Source organism: Podarcis tiliguerta (assembly GCF_965153285.1).
Source record: "Podarcis tiliguerta genome assembly, chromosome: 11".
NCBI classification, from domain to species: Eukaryota; Metazoa; Chordata; class Lepidosauria; order Squamata; family Lacertidae; genus Podarcis; species Podarcis tiliguerta.
This window is the reverse complement of record NC_139544.1, coordinates 29,153,273-29,178,223: the sequence shown is the minus strand read 5'-3', so window position 1 is coordinate 29,178,223 and position 24,951 is coordinate 29,153,273. Positions and strand designations below refer to the sequence as shown.

The 24,951-nt window shown below is 40.9% G+C and overlaps 4 long non-coding RNA genes across 7 annotated transcripts in view; 2 read left to right on the top strand and 2 right to left on the bottom strand.

The window, feature by feature from the left end:
* Nucleotides 1-24,951, bottom strand: part of LOC310660151 — a 586,996-nt gene that overhangs the window by 33,173 nt on the left and 528,872 nt on the right. The gene's annotated exons all lie outside the window — the stretch shown is intronic.
* Nucleotides 1-24,951, top strand: part of LOC310660077 — a 463,269-nt gene that overhangs the window by 102,359 nt on the left and 335,959 nt on the right. The window lies entirely within an intron of this gene.
* Nucleotides 1,441-17,021, bottom strand: LOC310660201. Its single transcript, XR_014503301.1, has 2 exons — nt 16,949-17,021; nt 1,441-1,569 (listed from the first exon to the last, which is right to left on the bottom strand). It is a non-coding gene; the product is annotated as an uncharacterized lncRNA (long non-coding RNA).
* On the top strand, nt 17,123-20,006 carry LOC310660118. Its single transcript, XR_014503210.1, has 3 exons — nt 17,123-17,207; nt 17,916-18,032; nt 19,779-20,006. It is a non-coding gene; the product is annotated as an uncharacterized lncRNA (long non-coding RNA).

The window sequence follows — 24,951 nt, the reverse complement described above, 5'->3', positions numbered from 1 at the left end:
CTTAATGGCTCAAAGTGTAGTGGCCTGATAAACTCATGATACCTACAATCCATGCTGTGAATACAGTTCCAGTCTCCATTGGTCTAGGTGGGCAACAGGAAACAAGATGAGGAAGCACACAATCAGCCTGCCCCTCTCCCTGCATGGAATGTGGAATTGTCCCAGAAAAGAAGCAGTGCTTGCCTTTTGTAATAAACGAAAGCCCTTATTCCCTTATGGGGGATACAAGAGCCTTATAGAGTCCTTTGAAAGTTCTCCATCAGTCGGAGGAAAAAACCAGAGGCCAACCAGAGAATACTGAGAAGCAAAGCAGCTTGTAAGCCTGATCTTTATTGAACTGTTGCAACAGGGTGCCCCCTTCACACGCAGGAGAAGGAGGAGGACCCAGAACCAAGGTGTGTCCGCCCTTATATAGACATTTTAAATTACCAGCCCTGGAGTTCAAGCCCACCTGTAGAAACATCATACCTACATCAAGACCACCACCCCAGATACATCAAACCTACATCACAGATAGGGTGGGCTAAAGCAGAAATCTGAGTGGGTTGTTTACCTCTTGTCTGGCAAGTTACCTGTTAATGCTTACTGGATTGATACCCTGGGGAGCCTGGCCAGTCTTTTATAATGATAAATACTTAGTTCCTGAAGCAGATCACAGGCTCACCCTATTCATACACAGATCTACCCTTAAGACAGGATTTGTGAAGGAAAAGACAATGGGGAGGCTCCTCCATTTGACCTTGCAGAGAAAAAACCTGGTCAGCCTGGGAGCCAAAATGGCTGCATGGCTGCTTCAGACATGTGGCCTATATACCCATGTACGTGTTTGCTTGGTACATTTATGAACCTTTATTATATACATAAGACCTTAATTTATTTACAGTGGTACCTCGCAGGACGAAAGCCTTGGAAGACGAAAAACTCGCAAGACGAAAGAGTTTTTCGTTTTCTGAGTTGCTTCGCAAGACAGATTTCCCTATGGGCTTGCTTCGCAAGACGAAACGTCTTGCGCCTTTTTTAAAAAACCGCCAATGCATTCCTATGGGAAACCGTCAATACACAGCGGTGCTTCGCAAGACGAAAAAACTCGCAGAACGAATTAATTTCGTCTTGCGAGGCACCACTGTATTTCACTTTTAGCCAGAATACTTAACTCTGTATTTTGGCTACTGGCTGAATCCTAATAGTCTGGTCTGAGAAATAAAACCTTGATCTGAAAGGTGATAATTTCTTGCTTAGATGTTTGACTAAGACTAGGGAAACGAGTTCCAAGCCCCATTCAGCCATGAAGCTCCCTAGGTGACCTTGGGTCAGTCACTGTCTCGTAGTCTAATCTACCTCAAAGGTTGTTACGGGGATAAAATGGGGAGAAGGCGAACATGTACATCACCCTGAGCTCCTTGGAGGAAAGGTGGGATACAAATGTAAAAAAAATATATATACAGTAAAAGTGGGTTTCATGAAAGATGCTTGAGCCAGACATTTCCATTGCAGAATGACTTCAGGGGATTGGTGAGGTTGCCACTCAGCTTCTGTTGTAAATCCTCCTCTTTGCTTGCATGTAACTTGCTTTTTTAAAAAAGAATCCTTTAAGACTCAACTCTTTGAAAAGGAAAAAATAATAATATTCAGAGCCTCTTTTTGTAAGCACTTCTAGAAGTCTGCTTAATATTTTAATTGGTGTGTGACAGATAGGAACAATCTAATCCTACACTGCACACATTCATATGCTGATGTCAGCAGAGCATTTAGTGATCTCCACCTTAGAATGCTCATGGTTTCTCTTCCAAATCTCCTAGTACCAAATGTTCACATAATTTTTGTAAGGGTGTCTAGTTGTTCAGAGCTTTTACATACTGCTGTTTTTGCATCATTTTCAAGGCTTGTTTTTTCACTGTATGATCCCAGCCAATCAGGGACCATGCAGTGAATGTGATGATGTTGTAGCTCTCCATAGATAGGCAGATTTGGCCAACTGACAAAATAGCTGAGAACAAATGTGTGGTTTTCCCTTGTGCTACTCTCACTCTGAAGGGTGTGTGTGTGTTTGTGTGTGTGTGTGTGTGTGTGTGAGAGAGAGAGAGAGAGAGAGAGAGAGAGAGAGAGAACAGGTTTCCATTGCCAAGGAAATCAAGCCATTGCTCCCTGCCATTCTGTACTATGCTGGTGGTTTACTTGCCCATAAACACTATGTAGCAAGACTTTCACCTCAACATAGTTACTAGTTACAGCTGACTAATTGTTACGTACGCAGTGCTCTGTGTTTGCCTGAGCTTGAGTCTGGACCAGGATCCTGAGTCCTGTGTTTGATTTAATACATGATAGCTAATCACATAGTATCGTCAGAGTTTGGGCTACTGTCATAGGCTCTTGAGCTCTGGGTTATGATTTGTGGCTTGGGGGCTTTGACAACCAGTCATGTTGAGAGTAGGAGTGGCCCAGGCTTTCAGAAATACACATAAGCAATTGCATTGCCCTGTTTGACAGTTCAGTTCTGTTAGCCATAGGTTGTTGCTGTAAGTCTCACCTCATAGAAACACATGCACATCCACTAAAGTGAACTGTTTCTTTTTATGGCTTTTTTCTCCTGACAGGTAAACAAAACAAAACAATATGTCTTCACCTTAAATTTGTTAGTAAACTGGGAAGCTATTCAGGGAGACAGAGTTAGACCACAGAATTATGACAAGGGCACTGTGCATGTTTAGTAATGTGCATGATAAGTTGGTGAGCAGAGTTAGTCATTGAGCAGCGTTAGCTTGTGATTGATGTCTTGCAGAGGGACCAGAGGACATCATGACCCTATTCACACTTGCATGTATTTATGCTATATTAGGCAGTCCCTCTATCCCATTCACTTTGCCTTCCTCCTCCTCTGGGGCAGCTAAGGGCTTTTTTTTTCAGGCTATGAAGAGCAGGTGTTAGGCTGCCCATTGCTTTCCTCGCAATGCAATGTACCCAACCCATGCACTAATCTTTTCCCACATATGGGTTGTCTGAAATCCTTCCCAGATTGATGTCACATTTGAGATTATGTGAAAATTTGGTGTGTTACAGTTTTTTGGGATTGCCGATGGGTTTGTTCAGGGTAGGGAGGTAAGATGTCAATCAGGGATTATATTAAATACTGAAATGAATGCATCTTATACAGCTAAACTACATGGGAGAATTTTCAGACTAGTATGAAACATGAGAAGACTATACATTCAAGGTGTTTGTGCAATGTATAATTGTTTTCTTATGAATTCTACCTTCAAAACAAAGAATCAAGAAAATTGCATGGAAGCAGGAATAGAGAATTACAAATAGCATCTGAAGTTCTGTATCTCAGGCTGTTTATTCTCACTTTGCCATTTTATGTGTCAGGCTTAAATTTCCCTGCAGCAGCAATTTAAATCTTTTTACTTCTTTCTTGAGGCAGCTTAAAAATTTAATTTAGTTGAGACACTCCGTCTATGCTTTATAATAGCAATATAGAAAACTCTACTAATTTGGGGGGGTTGACCCTTAAACAGATTATTTGAATTTAAACATAATTAGTCAGCTTTATTCCTACTACCATACTGGCTTTCTCCAATTTATTCATGTAAATATGCTTGAATTATGACAGGCAGTATTAGACACATTCTGCTTTGAATGAAATACTCACAATTCCATTCATTGTCATCCACTGGCTGCATGCATGAGCATTCTGCTGGGCAGAAGTTGTGAGTATGGGTGTGTGCATTGTGCTATGAGTTCCTGGCCCACAGAGTAAGAATTTATTCAGGCCATGGTAGCTGGCCTGGAGAAACTGAGAGTGGCAGAAAGTTTGGTGGATGACACCTTTAGAGTGTGGATATTACAAAGCTTTTATAAAAAATATATGGCGAGATCACACTTGGACTACTGTGTACAGTGGTCATCTCACCCCACAAAGGATATTATAGCGCTGGAAAAGGTTCTGTAAAATGCAGCCGAAATACTTACATGGCTGGAACAACTCCTTTATGGGGAAAAGTTACTAGTTTATAAGAAGGCTGACAAAGGGGAGACATGATAGAGGTAAAATTATGTCCAGTGTAGAGAAAGTGGACAGAGGTTCATCTCCCCTCATCATAATAGTAGTAGTCCCTGGAGCCAACGTTGTAAGCCTGGGGAGACAACTGACAAAACTACTTTATACAGTGCTTATTTAAACTGAGGAATCTCACAAGATGTAGTAACGGCCATCAACTCCCTCCCTGTTAATTCTTTTCTCTCTTATTTTTTTTAATATAATTTTTATTAATTTTTTTGTTTTACAATTTAGAATACTTATTTAAACGTCCTTAAAACATCAATGACTTCCCTTCTTCTCTTTCTATGGTTCATTTTGCATATCATAAATCCAATCATATTTTACAAAAACCGAACCATTCAGTATTCCATTATCACATCCATCAGAACTTACTTACACTGTTGAATTTATCTTAATGCTGCCAACGTTTTCAAGTGTACACAATTTCCCCCCATATATTCAATAAACGTTTTCCAAACTTCTCTAAATTTATGTTCTTTTTGTTCCTTTATTCTATATGTTAAGTCTGCAAGCTGCAGTATGCGCATATGCCCAATTTGAGTAGTTTGAAAAGAGGATGTGACAAATTCATGGAGTATGTTTAACCTCCATTCATTCATTTTACTTGTACGCCACTTTTCCACCCACACATGCACAAACACCCACTCACACCATGCTCAAAGTGGCTTACAACAAAGTAAACAGGAATGCGTTTCAAATACAAAAACAATTTCCATAACATAACAAAACAATAGCAAATATAACAACATCCAAAAAACCCCACGTTGAAATAAATATAACAAAATTACTTCAGCAACATGCAGCAAATATAACAAAATTACTTAAGCAACATGCAGCATCCAGTAGCAAAAATAACCAGGGAGCTCCACAGTTTCACCTTAGTCCTAGAAACACCCTTCCCATGATGTCATATATAATCTCCAAGCTTTTATATCCTGGGAGTAAAGCGAGAAGTTGTGAATCACAGAAAGGAGTGTCATAAAGATTCCCATAATGAAGCACATCTCACTTCTCGATTTGGAAAGACCTTTATCCAGCCAGCATTTATCATGACTATGTCATTTTTGGGATGGGCTCTTTTAGGACAGCAATATACAAAGCATGATTCTGTACACACTGAGGCCTCAATTCTTTTGTGTAGGGTAGAGAGAAGTTTTCAGCCCTGAAAATGGCTGGTGGAAAAGACAGTACAAAGCCCTGTTGCCCCAAGAGTCCTCCATAGGGCTTGGTGACTTTCCCTCAACTGTTTCCCTAGGTTATGCAACGGAAATACACAAAGTCTCAGGTTTCCAAGAGCTAGACTTTGCTCTCACCTCAAAGCAAAGTGGCTCCTCTCCATTGGCCAATGTGGAATCCAAAGTGGTATCCAATAAAAATCTTGCCTTCAATGCACACTTTTTAGATAGGTTTAGAACTATAATAGATGGGAGGACTGAAGGTGACCTTGCCTTTAACTAAAATACTATTTATTAATCCTGATTCTGATGTGAAAGTATCTAGTAGGGGTTTTACCTAATCCATTTCTTTTCCAGATGTCAAGTACTAAATGGGAAACTTGGAAAATATCAGTAACTAAATATAATTCTGGGACTTTGGTGCAATTTTGTACACTGAATTATTTATTTCAGTCATTACATTCCAGAAATATTTATCTATCACATCTTAGATCTATTTAGACCCCATCACTACAGCATCCCGAAACTTCATATATATTAATGAATGTATTCTTGCAACACTTTGGTGAAGCTATGAAGATAACATGCTACATACACCTGTGTACACAGAAGTGTATCAGAAAAAATACAATGTTCTTTTAAAAGACCATGGACCTTCATGTTTACTGACAAACCAGTCGAAATTAGTAGACATGTCTATAGTTCAACTAATTACATGACTAAATTTGAAGTGCAGAGTGAATTGAATGTGCATTGAAATAAATGGGGACTTAATGGGGAGAATGAAGGTAGCTCGGATGTTCTGAAATAACATCCAAATACCAACTATTACTAGCTATTCTTTAAAAATAAGTTTTATGCATGTTTTGTGCTATTTAGGATAAGCATCTTGTCTGTTTGGCTGTCTTTTTGTGGTTTTAGAAAGCTGCTATTTTATTTTTGTATCCCACTATGCTTGATATCCACAAGTAACTGTAGCATAACATTTAATCATGGGGAAAATAAAACTTTTCAAAAGGCAGACATTTTAAGAAGCTCTTCCTAATGTCAAGGGAATCATCTTGTGAAACATCTAAATGACCTTCATACTGCTAGTACAGAAATTTCAAAAAAGGGAGTTGAAACAAAGCTGATGACTGTCAGACTTTTGGTGGTACATGCGCCAATATGACCTTCGAGTGATGGTTTCACTAAAAAAGCAATGATAAAACATGCATGAAAACATCTATAGGCATGCTGTGTTTCCCTTAGACATACTTTAAATGGTTCAGGTTGGAGGGAAGATTGTAAGCCTGCTGTCTCATTTTGACTGAATGATTGTAAGCCCCTTTGGGAGCCTTTTTGGTTGAAGAGAAGGGTACAAATGCTCAAAATAAAACAACAGTGAACAGAAATTCCAAAGAACTGTGTTTCTTCTGAAATGGGAATAATCACTGATTGGACCTTGGATTGACAAAGGAGTGGCAATTCTAAACAATGGTAGAGGTTTGAGTAGAGTGAGCAGGGGGTGACACTGGGGTGAGCAGTTGGCAGCTGAAAACAAACTTTGAGTATAGTGAGAAGGGAGTTTGAACAGGCTTTGCTGTCTTAGATTTAGCTTCTGTGTTGTACCTATAATTGCTACTTCTACTTGCTACTTGCTACTTGCTACTTGCTATGTAAACATTGGTTGGAGAAGTGTATTGCAAAATCTGGATCCACGTGAATTTTGAAGGATGGCTATTTTTCAGTTCTCATATCATTTTGGAAAGTGCAAATTTGATATATTTGGCTTTCAATACGAACCATATTGAATTTCTGTCCCATCCCTATCTATCTCCATCTACAAAACTGCTCGTTTATGACCGTAATAAAACAGGTTGACTGATATCTCCCACCTACAAAAGGGGAACAAAAAGGCTTATTTTAGGGGAAGGTGTGCATGTATTTATGAGTATACCATACAAAATGCAAAAAAGGGTGTATTTGAAAAGATGCATGATGAAATTCAAGCAAAGTTTTGCAAAATGTGGCAAAACCTAAGATTGGAAAAATGAGAAACCAGGTGGCTCTGCAATTGACACATTTACCCACCCCATGTATTTGCAGCTATCAAAGTAGGGGCATTGTATCTGGTTTTTTCTAAGTAGCAGCTTTGCTGCCGCTTGCCGTGGCAATGCTGTAATTAGCAGCCCAGCAGGCTGCTCTTGCCCTCGGTGCCTCTGGGTGAATGGTGCCATGTCAGGATGTGGCATCATTCCAGAGGCATTGTTGGAAGGGAAGGAGAGAAGATGGCAGCCTAGGAGCACTGGGGGGAAGGGAAGGACAGGAGCCTGCTGGGCTGCTGACTGCAGCTCCACCAATACAAGCAATGGCCAAGCTGCTAGTTAGGAAGAAGACATCTTTAAACCAGAAGCACTGATAAGCCTTCCCCACTCCCCATCCATTTTCCTTTCTTTCTTTCTTTTTTGGAATCTCCCCTCCCCACAAGAGTATTGCAAAAAATAAATAAATAAACTCTGCCCTACTTTCCTGGCCTGCAGCGGGGGCTGTGGAACGGGCGGTACCCTTGACTCCAAAAACGTTTGGTTTTTCAACAGTATTTATGAACGTTGCGCTGGGTATTTACAATTCAAGATATGAATTGAATTAATATGTAAAATAAATCCATCAGCGACACTGACGCGTGTGAATTTAACATTCTGTTTCTGCTTATCCAGTTTGATCACAAATGCTTTAAAACATACATGAATACAGGAGAGGCATGGCGAAGCTCAAAGCAAATGCATTTAAACATTTGAACAGCTATTAATGGAATTCTTCCCCCAGGTGTATGCCCAGCTCTCTGTATGACTCTGCTGAGCTTGGTTAGTTACACCCCTGGAAATAAAAACTGGAGAAAATGAAAGGCTAAAAAGATAGAGGACTCAGGCAAAGATAACGCAAGCATAAAATAAGCTCAGCATATTGCACTCTCCATAGATATAAAAAGCCAACAGTGATCTTGAGCTACAGCAGAGCTCTCTAGGACAGACTTGCTTTTCAAACGCTAAGAAAATTGTTGAGACTTCAAAATCTTTGTAAGGGGCAAGGAGAAAAGGGTGTTAGGAAAGTGTAGCATGCTGATAATGAATTACGGATTCACAGATATTAAAAGATAGGGAAAATCTATCCAATCACGTATGTCCTGCTGTTGATGCTGGATAGTTTCCTTTCAGTGAAAATCACAGCTGCTATGTCCCATTCAGTTTTCAAAGAGGTTTCCTTCCCACTACTTCCCTTGAGCGATAAATTCTACCATCTCACAAATCCCAGAACCAGATTTTCCTCTCTTTTGTGTGGGCTAATAAGCCTACATTTATCAGTTTCCATCTTGTTCCAGATTTTTTTATTATTATTTTATAGTTGTCATTTGAAACTCGTTGAAAAATCAAAGCTGTGTTCATTTGCATGGGAATATATGCCACCAAACTTAGTGAAACTTACTTTTTGACTAAATATGATTATGATTGCTCTATGTGTCTCATTGGTTCTTGTGCTCTAAAGAGCATAACACAGTACAGTGGAACCTCAGTTTTCGAAAGTCTCTGTTGACGAACATTTTGGAACTCGAACGCCGAAAACCCGGAAGTAAATGCTTCCGTTTTGGAACATGCCTCAGAAGTCAAATGGTTTCCGCTGAGGTACCACTAGATTTTTCTCAATTTCCACTGTAAATTTGCAGACTGCCCTTTGCACCTCAGTTTTTGAACGGAAGTCGAACAGTCTTCCAGAACAGATTACGTTTGAAAACCGAAGTTCGATTGTATTGGACTTCAGTATATTGTTGCCATTGCACATAAAGATAGAAAGCAAAACTGAATGCTGGTATGTCAAAATAATTCCTTTATTCTAGCAAGAACATGTTTCCTATCCACAACGTATTCCCTCCAAACATTCAAGGTACCCCGTAGCGGTATTCAAGTTCGACAAGTTACGAAGTTGCTTATAATACATTTCAGCACTGACATACTATTTGTTTTACTGTGATTTTCATGCTACTCCATAACATGTGAGCTGTTACCTACTAGACATTTTACAGGTAATTTGCAATGCACTGTATAAACAAGAAAACCTCTGTTGCATATGTGGAGCTGTTTTTAAATATATATAAATATATATATATATGCCCTACTTTCTTCTAAGAAGTGGGCTCAGACATATCTAAAGCATCCAGATGCATCCAAGAGGATTTCCTTCATTTACATTTTAAGTACTTAAAGCACCATATTCACCTTGTGTACATATTTTGATATCTTACCACAGTCACATGCAGAATATCTCTTAAATTGTGGGTAATAAAGAGACTAGTGTCACCGAGGCTGGGAAGAGATGTTGCAGAAGACCTTCTGCTTCCTCTGAAAAACACAGCCCCATGCATCCTCTAGTAATCCAGAAAGGGTGATGGTGACATCTCCCTACCCCTGCTGTACTTCACTGACTACTCCTTGTGGGGGCAGGAAAGATGGCTTCATGGGGACATGATGCCATATTCTTTCTATTACTAGACACCACCAGGGGAAAGAGCAGGAGGAAACGCAGGACTGTTGCATTCAGACTAGCCACATCTAACTTCTTCATTCACAATTCATAGACTGTAGCCCAGGAGTAGCTAACCCCCAGTTGACAGGCCTGATTGAGGCTCCCAAGAAAATTTTTACGAACCATCCAAGACTACAGTGCTGACAGTATATTAATATTAAACATTAAACATAGTGCTGAAGTGGGCAGAGCCAGCACCCTACTGAGGATGCAAATCACCCCTTCCTGGGTCATAAGACTGATCATTTGATGGGCATGGCGGGCAATATAACTTTGTTGTTGTTGTTTAGTTGTTTAGTCGTGTCCGACTCTTCGTGACCCCATGGACCAGAGCACGCCAGGCACTCCTGTCTTCCACTGCCTCCCGCAGTTTGGTCAAACTCATGTTGGTAGCTTCGAGAACACTGTCCAACCATCTCGTCCTCTGTTGTCCCCTTCTCCTTGTGCCCTCAATCTTTTCCAACATCAGGGTCTTTTCCAGGGAGTCTTCTCTTCTCATGAGGTGGCCAAAGTCTTGGAGCCTCAGCTTCAGGATCTGTCCTTCCAGTGAGCACTCAGGGCTGATTTCCTTCAGAATGGATAGGTTTGAGCTTCTTGCAGTCCATGAGACTCTCAAGAGTCTCCTCCAGCACCATAATTCAAAAGCATCAATTCTTCGGTGATCAGCCTTCTTTATGGTCCAGCTCTCACTTCCATACATGCAATATAACTAGCGGTAGACTAATCTGTCAATTTTCTTTTCTCTCAGTTTCTTACTTTTCCAGTCTTAAGTTTATTTCACCACATTTCTAGATCAGTTTGTGATTTATTAAAAAAAGTAATCAGAAACATTCCTCCGTAGTTTTGGCCTACTTATACACAGGCATTTCCCCCAAATATAATGTATTTTTGAATGTCACTTTCTTGAATATATGCATTTTATACACATTTCCCCTTCCATGTGCATTTTTTTTTTTTTTTTGTAGGTGGGCATTATAATATTCAGAGAAGCGTGAATTTTGAAGTCTAGCAGTGTTTCTTTTCACATGTTGTTTTGGGAAGAGCAAGCTAAGTAAATTCACATTAAAAAGTGAAGCAAACTGAATTTCTCCCCCACCCATAGCAATAACCTCCTCCGTACCTGAGTTGTATGGATCAGCTCAGGAGGGAGTGCTATGTGCTTGCCTATCTGCCTTCCGTGTATGTGTGCAAGAGAGAGCACAAGGGGTGTGCAAACTCACCTCTGACGTGTGAGCCCTGGAGGGTTGGCCAAGGGTGAATGCCAAAAATGTTGTTAGGTCCCCCAAAAGTTAGCTTCCCCTGCTTATAATCACCCACACATTTGTATCCTAAATGGTTTGCGGCCAGATTATCTGGAGGATTTGCCTCCTTCCACAATTACCTACCCAGACCCTACGATCTTTTGAGGCCCTTCTCTGGGTATGCACACTAAATGATACCCAGAGGTGGCTAGTTGAGAGGGAGAGCTTTCAGTATTGGTATCTCCATTATGGAATGTCTCCTCAGAAAGGGTAATCTAGTACCTGTGGTCTTTTCAGTGCCAGGCAAAGTTGTTGTTTTTTTGGTCTTAAATACATTTTTAAACTTTTATTCTATTAGTGGCTGTACTTTTGGATTTTATTTTCCTGTTCTATTTTTGTACTTTATGGTTTTGATTTTTACTTGTGAACCACCCAGAGAATGCTATAAGGATGTGTATAAGTATCTACAAAGAGAAAGCATGCAAGTATTCTTTTTTATTATTACCATTTATGTCTACCTTATGATCAGTGTTTATGGTATGTTGCAGAGTAAGCAAAAGAGATGGGTCCCTCCTTCAGAGATTCATTTTTATGTACTTATTATGTATATTTATTTATTACTATTTATATTCCATCCTGACTCTGAGCTCAGGGCAACATCCATAGTTATCTCTCCCCCTGCCCAAATATCATCCGCACAACAACCCTGTGAAGTAGGTTGAGATGAGAGATAATTGACTGGCCCAAAGCTTGTCCTATGAGTTTTGTTGGCTGAGTAGGGTTGTGAACCTAGGTTTTGTGAGTCCTAGCTCCATACTCTTTATACCAGACATAAATAAATATATGAGCATTCCAAGTAAAACTAGAAACATTGTATTTCATACAAGATTTTTTTTATAAGTAAAACCTTATAACATTTTCCGTTTTTTAATTGAACGGGGTTTAAGAATGGCACCAAAAAAGTTCTGCCATAACAATTTAACATTGCCATTCTGAGGTGAACTCCTACCCTCATTATCCTAATCCAAGAGATTGAGAGTAAAATCTCGGAGCCAGCTATGTCAGCTATGCAAAGCAAAACAAGTAATATCAAGAGCCTGGGAGCCCCATGGTTAAAGATCCCACACATGTTTCTTAGCCAATTTGACCCATCTCTAATGTCTATTTAAAGTGGAGCGCTTGGTAGCAATCTGGATACATATTTTTTGCTTAAATTCTCCTTTGATACGGCAGCTGTCAAGCAGCCAAAAAGCCTGACCCAGATGTACTGAGTAAACCCAGCAGATTATTTGTCAAACAAATTCTGGAATCCAATATTTGTGTTTTTTTTTATTTAATTGGTATGCAAATGCAGAGACAAGGTAGCATTTGTGCTTGATACAGTTGTCACTTCAAATTCTGGTAACATTCATTATCGTGCTTACAGATGTTTTTTCACACCTAACATCTGCCAATACCACCTAAACCCCAGGAAGTCGTCAAACCTGTGCAAACTTCCTTTCTGTCTCGCTCCTGCTCTCTGTTATCTGCTCCATGCACGCTAATTTTGTGCATCTGAGGCCTCTGCTCGCCAGAATTATGCCTGCTTCCTAACACCTCTGCCTCCAGAGCTTTGGATTTGAAATTGAACAGACACAGAGCCAATTTATCACAGGATGACATGTGTCATGTTCATGGTATAACCAGAGGGACCTGCTGTACGCACTGTATTTATCCTTTTGTTGTCAGCCTGGACCAAGACAATATAGGCAATAGGCAGCCATTACATTTATAAAGCATGATGCAAACACTTAACTGATGAAACGGTAAATAGTTTCTTTCAAAACATAGAACTGGATCATTTTGTTTAGGAACAGATTTCTTTGGGAGGGGGAAGAGGGGTTCCAAAATAATCAACTGGCATTCAGACATACGGCATTTCAAAATGTGATCACTTAATACCAATGCATTAGCAAGCAAATCCAGAAAGAAAAAGAAACACAAAATTTGTCTCCTCCTGCATTGTGCTTGCAAATAAGTAATCATGCTATTCATTAGTGCCAAATGCTGTACTGTTATAAAAATGGCAAACACTTTTGCTACACAAATGACTAAAACTGTTTAGATATAGTAGGGTTGCCAAGAGCTGGGGTGTGGGGGCAAAGTCACAAAAAACCGACGTACGTCTGGATTTTTTCAGACATTTTTTAAACAATTCCCACCCGGACGCTGCTGCTGACTACCGTATTTTGGATATGTCCAGGAAATTCTGGTCATAAGGTTACCCTATGAGCCAACTCCCCTCACTCAGTTTTGAAATGAGTCTGTTGTTATTAGAAAATAATGAAAATTATGTCTTTCCCCATCACCGAGAATTATAATGTTGGCTGCATTGCATCCTGTTCCCTTAAAAGCCCACCTATTGTTGCTGAAACTGTTGATACCAGTCACTAATAAGATCTAAGCAAATATCCCTTCAGAGGTATTTTCAAGAGAACTGCTGGCAAACCCAAACAGCTCGCAAAGTTTTGGTGGTAAGGGAGAAGCTGTGCAGTCCCTGATCTTGTCTGGCCAAGCATTGGTCAATTCCACAGTCCAAACAAGCCATAACTTATGAAAAGCTTTTTAATATTTTTGCTCTTAGCTTTCCCTCATCTCTTTACTCTGTTTAGCCTTCAATGTTAGATACTAGCACTTGCTTCAATCATTATTAGCCACCTTAAGCACTTCATTTTTAGTGTGTGTGTGTGTGTGTTTTAAACTGTAGGCTCAGAAACTCTAAAAGAGCTAAAATTTAGCCATAAATGGGGATGAAAAATTTTCACCCCGATTACAGGACTATGTGGGTTTCAAAGGGCTTGTATTTTATGTGTATATTGATTACTGCTCTATAAACTCTCAGATCAATAAACATAGTAAACATGGTGCTAGAGAACAGGTTTCCTGCCTTAAAGAAAAGCTTTACACTCCTGACTTTGAGAATGAAGGTTTACATAAGCTAGGAAGATAGAAGTGGATGGAGTACGACTAAAAGGCATTTGATCATCTGGAGGTTTAAAAAGAATATGCCCATTAGATGGTTTGCATATGCATATTACACATGAATGGTTCTGATCAGAAACCATTAAGTTTAAACCAGAACAATTTGCCTGCATCACATCACCAAACCAATCTTGCTAAAGTTTTAATATGGGTTCTACGGCACGTGGGTGATTAATTTTCCATTTTAGGTGCAGTAGATCTGAACTCTGCACCCCTGAGCTTGCAGAATTAATGATGCTCATTTGGCAGATAGCCACGAGTGGACAAATGGCTGGTCAAGTTGCTGATGCTGAGAACTAGCATTTCCAAGAAACCCAGGAGGAGGGAAAAGGAAGTAAAGAAAGGGATGAAAGCTTTAAGGGCCTGCCCCAAAGGGAAACTTCCTAAACGCCTGTCTAAATAGTTTTGTGCCACATCTAATACCCATAAAAGTGCCAGAAGGATCTGGGAGAAAGGAACTGCCCTTCACAGACATGTTCATGCTCACCACATGGAGGCAACAAAACATGCATGTACTTTACAATTTATCTCTTTATTATGTAACACATCATTATGTTCAGGCATATGTGTGACACGTCTGCATTGAAAACTAGAGTTAACAGTGCAGTATGTGGAAGTTCTATCCATAAAGATTAATCTTTGGTGGCAAGTTCATACTTGGAAGTCATCACTTGATGCTATAGTCAACAAGTAATCAGATTCTGGCTGCTTATCAGTTCCCATTCAGTGATATGGGTTGCCAGATCAGGCACACCCGAGACCCTGAGATTTCAGGGCCCAACCTTGAAATCTAGGGGCAGTCCCTGATGATGCCATTTCTTTTTAAGGCCCTCTTTCCCATCTGGAGATTCAAATCCTCCTCTGCTATCTGGAGGGGTTGGGAAAACCTGGATACTTCAGGTCAGCCCTGGGGATCTGACAACACTATTGGGGAACCAATGTGAACTGATGCATCCCTGTCCATTTGGGCTGCATTGATTAGAGGTACAGTAAGCCTGCAACTTGTGCACATTTAACTTGTAGTCATTCAGTTTTACGATCGTGGCAAAAAAATAAAAAGGTGGCCCAAAAGTGTGCGGGGTTCTGGGGAAAATGCCTTTGTCAATCTCACTCGCCATTGAACCCAATGGGTATTGACTATGCAATTCTAGCTTTAGGCACAGAACACAACCCCCTGCATAAGTTGCAGGCCTACTTACGATATTGCACTCATTAACTTCAGCTTTAAATCCAACCTGATATGCCCCATAGAGGAAAATTTTGCAGGAGAAAGTCTCAGTTAGTTTACATTGGTTTACCTCATGTTATCCATTAAGAAAAGTGAGCAATACATTCTTCTTCAAAACTGAAGTACAGCTGTCTGCCATTACAAACTAAAATGTATTCATGCCAGCAGGATGGTTAATAGACTTTAAAATATCATGGCTATTTTAACCAGAACTACCATGGATATTGATACTATATAGTTCTACATTCTGCAAATGGATAAGAGAACTATTTTCCTTGGCAATCTGCAGTCAAATAAATGGGGTGGTGCCTTTGCAAATAATGGAATTATTCTAGGTAGGTGCAAAGCGCAAGTAAACAGGGCAGGAAAGTCTCTGCAATCAGATATACAGAGGCACCACAGTGCTATAATATGTATTTTTGTCATGGTATAATTTTTAAATCCTATTGGCTCTTCTTTTCGTATTCCCTACCTGAAGATATAATCAGCAGATTCTGACAATCATCTCCACAGCAGTTAACCACCACATCATGTACAGAGGATTATGACTTTAGAAAAAGAATAAGCAGCAGGAGTAGATGAAGTCTTAATGACAAACATTCTGTTGTCATTCACATGCCCTAAGACGATGATAAATTTGCCCCTGTAGTTCTTTTAAGATGTGCACGTTGCAATATCCACTGGTAAGAGCTTTGCCGAAATATAAAACAGAGGCGTTCACTAGCATTTTTCAAGTTATATACTAGAGTATTCCCAGAGCAGCAATGATTTTCTCCCAACATAAAAGCAACCATTCCTTCCCTTAACTTCTTAACTTATCCTCTATCTTCATTTCCTCATTAAAGAAGCTATACAAACTAAAGCACTGGAAAGACAGTATTGTAGGAGGCTGCTAGATAGAAAAACGGAGTCATGTTTCATTAAATGTGTACCAGTGAATAATTAGATTGTTATAGCCTCGACGGCTCCCTTCTCAGTCTCCCTCCCACTTCTTCTTTCTGATTTTAAGGCTCCTTTGCTCAAAAGGAGGGCTGGCAATGCAACAGAGATTAATCCTTTGAGTTTTCTCCATAGGGTAAACAAGTTAGGTTTCCAAATACAAGTTGTGTAAGCCTTATGAGCATCTTGCGCTGGCTTCTAGTTCTTTTGTGGCTGCGTTTCAAAGTGTGGGTTATTGCCCACAAAGCCCCAAAGGGTAAGGAGCCAAGATGTTCGAAAGACTGTTTCCATGTCTGAATTTTCCTGTCCTCTGTATTCAACATCAGAGGGAAGAGATGAAGGATTGCACACCTGCTTTGCACGTAGAAGGTCCAGGTTCATTCTCTGGCACCTGCAGGTTGGACTGAGAGAAACCTCTGTCTAAAATCCTGAAAGTCAGGGTCTGTCACACGGAGCTAGATATATACGGCAGCTTCCTATGTTTCTAAAAGTGGACTTTTTAATAATTGCAGACTGCAGAGCCACCTGAGAACCAACCTCTCTCCTGCTGTAGCTGTTGTTGTTTGAATGTGTTGGCTTCTGTGTCCCAGGCTGAAAATTTAGCGTTTCTTCTCCATATTCTCAGTTGTTATTTGATGAGTTGTTATGTTAGCTGTAAGCTGCCTTAGAGGCCCTTGTTAAGAACAAAAGTCAGGATTTAAATAATTTTACAAATAAGCCTTACCTATCGGAAGGTTGTCACTCCTTGAGAAGAAATTGGCTTCTTAAAGTATTGACCATCTCCTCCTGGGGCCAAAACATTGTGAAGTCAGCTGACATACATCAGCAGCTGAGAGGTTTGTGACATCAGCAACACTAGAACCAAAGAATTGTCTTCTTCCCCCCTCCTCTGGTGCTATTTACATGCTTTGTGTCCATTTGTTGAACATAAGCAAATTTTGCATAAAAAGAAAAACCTTTCTCAGATTGATTGATAGATTAAGGTGAAGTAGTTGAATAAATTTAACATCTTCTACTGCAGTCACACGGGACGCGGGTGGCGCTATGGGTAAAACCACAGTGCCTAGGACTTGCTGATCGCATGGTTGTCGGTTCGAATCCCCGCGGCGGGGTGAGCTCCCGTCATTCGGTCCCAGCTCCTGCCCACTTAGCAGTTCGAAAGCACCCCTAAGTGCAAGTAGATAAATAGGTACCGCTTTATAGCACGAAGGTAAATGGCGTTTCCATGTGCTGCGCTGGTGCTGGCTCGCCAGCTGCAGCTTCGTCACGCTGGCCATGTGACCCGGAAGTGTCTTCAGACGGCCTCTTGAGCGAGATGAGCACGCAACCCTAGAGTCGGACACGACTGGCCCGTACGGGCAGGGGTACCTTTACCTTACTGCAGTCACACAGTTATTGATATATTGATTGAAAATGTCTAGCCAACCAGATTGGTGGTTTGGTTCCTGTTGAGGGTATTTGGCAGGCCAGCATGACAGTGGCATGGGATTGAGGACTAGAGGGATCATTCTGTAATATTATGGCAGTGGACTAAGCTGTATTGTAACTTTTGAATTAAGTATAATAATAATAATAATAAAAAAATTTAAAAAGTTATTATTTTACCAGGTTTTGGTTGGGGGGCCGCATTTTGGTTGGAATTGCCCTTGCCACTCAGGATGTGTCTTTATGTGTGCCTTTTTCTAACTCAGAAACAACAGAGTTAATCATAATTGCGGATTTTGCAATAAAAATAAGAAAGAAACAGCAGAGTCGAATGGATGGCAGGCAAGGAAGGACAGATAACAGGCAAGACAATTTGTGACAAGGTGGGAACTGAGTTCCCTTGCCTTTGGGGGTGGGGGCGAGGAGGAATGGATTTGAGATCAGCAGCCACTGCCCATTATGGCCTGGAGAGCACTAAGACACAAGTGCAAAATGGCAGTTCAGGGACTAATGGGAATGCTAGCACATAGGAATATGGAAATGGCAGTGGCCAGGGAGAGATTTAGGTAGCTGCACCACAGCATTGATTAGGCAATATTTTATCATTAAGGCTAAAATTAAGTGTAAGCTCTGGAAACTAGCCAGATAGGAGTTGACCAAGCCTGTTTGTTACTGCTGCAAAACTTGTCTGCTATATAGTGGTACCTCGGGTTAAGTACTTAATTCGTTCTTAACCTGAAACTGTTCTTAACCTGAAGCACCACTTTAGCTAATGGGGCCTCCTGTTGCTGCGCCACCAGAGCATGATTTCTGTTCTCATCCTGAAGCAAAGTTCTTAACCTGAGGTACTATTTCTGGGTTCGCAGAGTCTGTAACCTGAAGCGTATGTAACCTGAAGCATATGTAACCCGTACTATTCAGTGAAAGCGTCTTTCAAAGTAGTGCATATGCTACCTGTCAACAACTGAAAACTATTTACTTTGAACAATGCTTTTGCCATTTGATTCCTTTCTCCTTCCCAGATATAGGACACTTCTGTGCAGCAACATGAGAATAGGCCTTTTCTGCAGTGGCTCCCTGCTTGTGGAATGCTCTCCCTAGGGAGCCTTGCCTGGCACATTCATTACATATCTATCAGAGTGGCTTAGGAAACCCAGTCAAATGGGTGGGGTACAAATAATAAAATTATTATTATTATTATTAGTCATCTGGCAAAAGCATTTCTCTTCTCTCAGGCCTTATTATGTTATGTATTGTTGTGTTTTTTATCGTAAACTGCTCTATGATCTTTGGATGAAGGGCAGTATAGACTGCGGCAGCTAGACTGGTGACTGGGGGCGGCCGCCGAGACCACATAACACCGGTCTTGAAAGACCTACATTGGCTCCCAGTATGTTTCCGAGCACAATTCAAAGTGTTGGTGTTGACCTTTAAAGCCCTAAACGGCCTCGGCCCAGTATACCTGAAGGAGCGTCTCCACCCCCATCGTTCTGCCCAGACACTGAGATCCAGCTCCGAGGGCCTCCTGGCGGTTCCCTCATTGCGAGAAGCAAAGCTACAGGGAACCAGGCAGAGGGCCTTCTCGGTAGTGGCGCCCGCCCTGTGGAACGCCCTCCCAGCAGATGTCAAAGCGATAAATAACTACCTGACATTTAGAAGACATCTTAAGGCAGCCCTGTTCAGGGAAGTTTTTAATCTGTGATATTTTACTGTATTTTTTGTTTCTATGGAAGCCGCCCAGAGTGGCTGGGGAAACCCAGCCAGATGGGCGGGGTACAAATAATAAATTATTATTATTATTATTATTATTATTATTATTATTATTATTATAGAAATGATGGTGATGGTGATGATGATGATGATGATAGAATCCATTAAGTTATGTTAACCTCAGTGAACATCATACAAATCAAGACAAAGAACATTAAGATAAATCTAGTTCTACTTGAACTGAATGCCTGTTAGTCTAACACTTAGCAGCTACCTTTCTGGCAATCCCAAGTAGAAGCTCCCTGGGGTGAGATGTGACTTTATTCTTCCTGTGAATAGACTAAGCATGCCTTAGGTAGTTTTGTGCTTCTCTAAACTCGTGTCACCAGTGAACTACTCCTTTCCTTTCCTCAAACCAGATGGGCCGGGAGCAGAAGAAACAGAGGAAGTTTACCTCCTGCCAACACACCCCTTCCTTCTGCATCCTTCCTCCTTTCCTTCACAGCTGGACCATGAAGCTTCAGTATCTAATTTGCCTGACAGTTTTGACCAGAAGAACCTGAAGGAGGGGCAAATGAAACAGATTATAAATGTTTCCACCTTCTCTTCTGCCATATTTAGGAGGGGTGGGTGGATCTGTCAATTTTGTTTGCTCTCAGTTTCTAATTTTTCCTATCTTTACTTCAGTTTGCCCCCTTTCTGCAACAGTTTGCAATTTATTTATTTTTTTAAAATCCTCTCAAAATTTTGCCAGCAATGTAAGGTGCATTTCTCCTGACATGCACATTTTCATATGTGTCTTACGTTACAAATTATTGCATTTAAAGTGTTATTTTCACAAGTCACACACCTTTTTTAAGTGTACACTTTCCCTAGTGGATACATTTTATGGTAGGAGAACTGCATTGCAAAAGTCAGAGAACTGCAGATAACCATATTTTCGTTTGCATATTGTAATGGTTCTAGGGATTGCTTGTGCGTGTTGCCTTTACTCATGACTATCTTGCATGGTTGAACCCTTTCTGACAGAGCAGCCTATATCTCGTGGCTGCCTCAGTCGCTGGCAGAATCCGTCAGTGGGCGTTTCTTAAACCGCTTCCAACATAAAAGCTGCTTCACGCCCAGTCTCCTCCCCCGTTGCCTGCGCACAAGCTTTTTGCGCACTGTGGGTGTGGGCAACGGAGCACTTGTCCCCTCTCCGCTTGTCTCCTGCGAAGAGTCCTGGAGCCACCTCTCCGCTTCCTCTATCTCCTCCCCTTCTCCACTGGTATTACACTGATTTCCTTCCCCAGCGAATGGGCTATCCCTCCTCCTACTGGGACCCTCTCCACCATCATCCAAGAGCCCTCTCACCTCCTCCTGCTCTGATGGCAGTTCCCTGACACATATCATTATGAATTAAACAGCCTGCATTAAAACACAAACCAAAGTGAGTTTCTCCCCCTTCTCTAACCCCAACCCTCCAGAAGAAGAGCAGATATTCAGGAGCTTTTCCCATTTCCATTTTGGGGGTGACGGGGAAAAACCTTTTTCTGTAAGTTGTACACTACTCACATGATCTCAGGATCCAACCCCTTGTTTTTAATCATGAAGCATTCAGGCAAGTTTCCAAACAGTAAGTACTTTGAAATATCTATGAATACTGAAATATTTTATCTTTCTCAATCAAAGAGCAATAAAGGAGGCTGCTTCTTTCTGCCGTCTCTCTGTAAACCTACTCCTTGTAGAAAATTCAGCTCTCCTCATCACGAGTGCTGTATATACTCAGTAAAAGGTTATAGCTTTTTCTTCCCTTTTTTTTCTTTTTTCTTCACTAAACACACAATTCCCAAACTCAGGAGATCGTTGGTTAAATATTTCTGTACCATCTTGAGGCTCATTTAAGAAGCCTGAAAAGGAAAGAAGGAGCTGGTAACTGACCTTTTGTGTTAAGTAATCCATTGATTGTGTGCAAAGGAGAAGCTGGAGAGGATCTTTCTAAGAATTTAATGTAAGAATGTTTAAGCTGCTTTTGCCATTGCATTGTGGTCTCTGCAGTTTCTCACTTAAGGGGAAATAAGAGCTCCCACCAAGTAGTGCTTGGTCTCAGGCATTTTCCTTCCTCTGATGCATTTAAAAGTGGGGTGTATTAAATTACACTATTGCAAAATATTTAAAAACCAAAATATGGGGTTTTGTATAATACGCGGCTTGCATTCTGCTGGACTTGTTTCGATTTAATACTTTTTGCATATCTCCATCTGGCCATGCTGGTCATGAGTAGCTCACACTTAACGTCACACAAAATCCTAATTGATGTAGGATTGGCCTATATTTTGGGTTTAGCCCTTTTGCCCAAAACTAAAAACATTTTGCAGTTTTCAAATAACTTAAATGACAGGTTTCTGAGGACTGGTTCAGAAACTTCATCCTGAGATTGATGCTGTTCTGGATAGTTGAGCTCTGTATGGACGTTGAAATTCACATACAAGGAGCAGATTAATGGCAGTGGACAATGCATGTTGAGTCTGCATTTCATGAATGGACTATTACTTGGCTGCCAAGCCTGAGATGCTGCTTTAGTTCAGATCCTAAGATCCTATGAGTAAAGTTTTGCTCACAGAAGGTACTCCTGAGTCCCCTTACTGGAAGAGTGGAGGCAATTTTTGCTTATTGAAGGAGGCTGAAAACCAAAACGTTCAAGATAACTTTATTTGAAATGCTACCCATTCCATGGGCAGGGCCAGCTAAGCAGGCAAAGCAGAGGAGCCTCAATGCATTGACAAGATGGTGGTGTTGGAACAAGGGGTTTGAATTTATGCAGATGACACCCAGCTCTACCTCTCCTTTAAATCAGAACCAGTGAAGATGGTGAAGGTCCTGTGTGAGTGCCTGGAGGCTGTTGGAGGATGGATGGCAGCTAACAGATTGAGGTTGAATCCTGACAAGACAGAAGTACTGTTTTTGGGGGACAGGGGACGGGCGGGTGTGGGGGATTCCCTGGTCCTGAATGGGGTAACTGTGCCCCTGAAGGACCAGGTGCGCAGCCTGGGAGTCATTTTGGACTCACAGCTGTCCATGGAGGCACAGGTTAATTCTGTGTCCAGGGCAGCTGTCTACCAGCTCCACCTGGTACGCAGGCTAAGACCCTACCTGCCCGCGGACTGTCTTGCCAGAGTGGTGCATGCTCTAGTTATCTCCCGCTTGGACTACTGCAACGCGCTCTAAGTGGGGCTACCTTTGAAGGTGACCCGGAAACTGCAATTAATCCAGAATGCGGCAGCTAGATTGGTGACTGGGAGTGGCCGCCGGGACCACATAACACCAGTTCTGAGAGATCTGCATTGCCTCCCAGTACGTTTCCGAGCACAATTGGTGCTGACCTTTAAAGCCCTAAACGGCCTCGGTCCTGTATATCTGAAGGAGCGTCTCCACCCCCATCGTTCAGCCCAGACACTGAGATCCAGCACCAAGGGCCTTCTGGCGGTTCCCTCATTGCGAGAAGTAAGGTTGCAGGGAACCAGGCAGAAGGTCTTCTCGGTAGTGGTGCCTGCCCTGTGGAACGCCCTCCCAGCAGATGTCAAAGCAATAAACAACTATTTTACTTTTAAAAGACAACTGAAGGCAGTTTTTAATGTCTGATGCTGTACTGTTTTTAATATTCAGTTGGAAGCCGCCCAGAGTGGCTGGGGAAACCCAGCCAGTTGGGCGGGGTATAAATAATAAATTATTATTATTATTATTATTATTATTATTATTATTATTATTATTATTATTATTATTATGGGTGACTTCAACTACCCTCTCATAGGCTAGGTAAATGTATGTTCTGGTCATGATGACAGAAAGGCAACATTTCAAGGTGTCCAACATGGAAGTGTTTAGCCACAAATATTTTTTGAGCAAGTGGGACATACAGTACATCAACACAACAAAAAGTAATTTGTTAAGTAGGAATGAGATGAAGAATAACACTTGAAGAATGCAATGAAATTCACATAATTCTCTTTTTACTGCCCCCCATCCTGCTCCAGTGGTTTAAGAATATATTTTTGAATACATTTTTGAATATAGCTGTTACTTGAATGTTTCCTGGGAACTCTGATTTTCTTTCTGCAGTCTACTTCAAGAAAGGGGAACATGTGGCCTTCCAGATCTTGAATTACAGCTCTCACCATCCCTGACTATTGGCCATGCTGACTAAGACAGTTGTGAGTTGAAGTCCAACAATATCTAGAGAGCCACAGATTCCCCATCTTGAGTATGCATGGTCAATATGCTCTGGATCTGGTAAATTGCTCCATCTCTGGAAGATGATATAAACCCAATAAAAATGATTAAGAATGGTCTTGTGTTCAAAGTCAGATCTGCAGAGATGTCTCTTGCTTCAATCTAACGCAAAACACGATGTTTTTAGTTTTGAGTCTGCTTTCAGCAAACCAATGCAACAGTCGTTTAGTGTGTGGCTTCCTTTTTTTCCATCCTCAGCTCAGAATTTGAGGCTTAATGTGACTTAGAATAGAAGGAATCATTAGTTAGCTGGCAGAGTTACCAGAAGGTGGTTTAAGGAAATGTTATACTTAAATATGAAGACAAAGGTCACACACAAGAGATGCTTGAGCTTGTAATACGTTCATCATGTTGCACACGTCTCTTAATCGCATACGGTGGAAATCCATAGGGAGCTGGTAAGTATGTATCTGTGACTTATTACTCTAGCACAGCACTATTATATTTTAGTTTTTAGCATTTTTAAAGAGTGGGTAATAGTTATGAGAGATGAAGAACTTGGAATTAAGTACTGTAGTTATACACAGAAGGATAATTTGGTTTTGATAAATTGTCTTGTGCATGTTAACTAATAACACAAAATTTTTTAAGGAGCATCTTACGAGTATAAAGAAGAGGTAGCATCATTATTAATGTCTAAACTATAGTGTGCTTCACACAGGATTATGGTAAAGGTCAGACCATGTTTCGCTGAATTAAAAGCTATTCTGAGCTACAGCATTCCTAATCAACTCGGACCAAAAGGTGCATAGATCAGTTATAATGAGGCACAGCGAATTTAAATAAACTACATGGTACTGTATAGTGATTTATAAATGCACTGTGGTATCTTTTTAACTCATTAGCTGTGAATGATACTTCATATGTATTCTCCCATTTTCTGCTTTGTAACTATTTTTAATCACAGCATTTCTTTGAGAAAGCGCCTTATGCTATTTTCTTATATTACGTTAAGGTTTAAAATACGAGCAACCTACTATTTCAAGCCCTTTTCGGCAGAAGTACTTGCATTTAATCTGATTTAGTTCTTCTTAGGTAAATGGAGCTAAATGAGCTTAAACCTTCGGTGCGTACTTAAGTAGTTTGTCAATTAGTTTTACATTTACCCGTGATTGGCACGGTCTGAATAGAGACAAATCTTGATTATGAACACTGGAAATGCAGTCTCCTTTTCCACAGAAAACTTCCAGAATTTGTAAGGCAGTGCATTGGCCTTATATATTTAAACCACCATGCACATGTGAACGGTTAAGCTCCTCAGACCTTTAATTCCCTAAGAAGAGGATGGCGAGCGCCAGCCTGCAGTCTGGTTCTGCCCTGTGA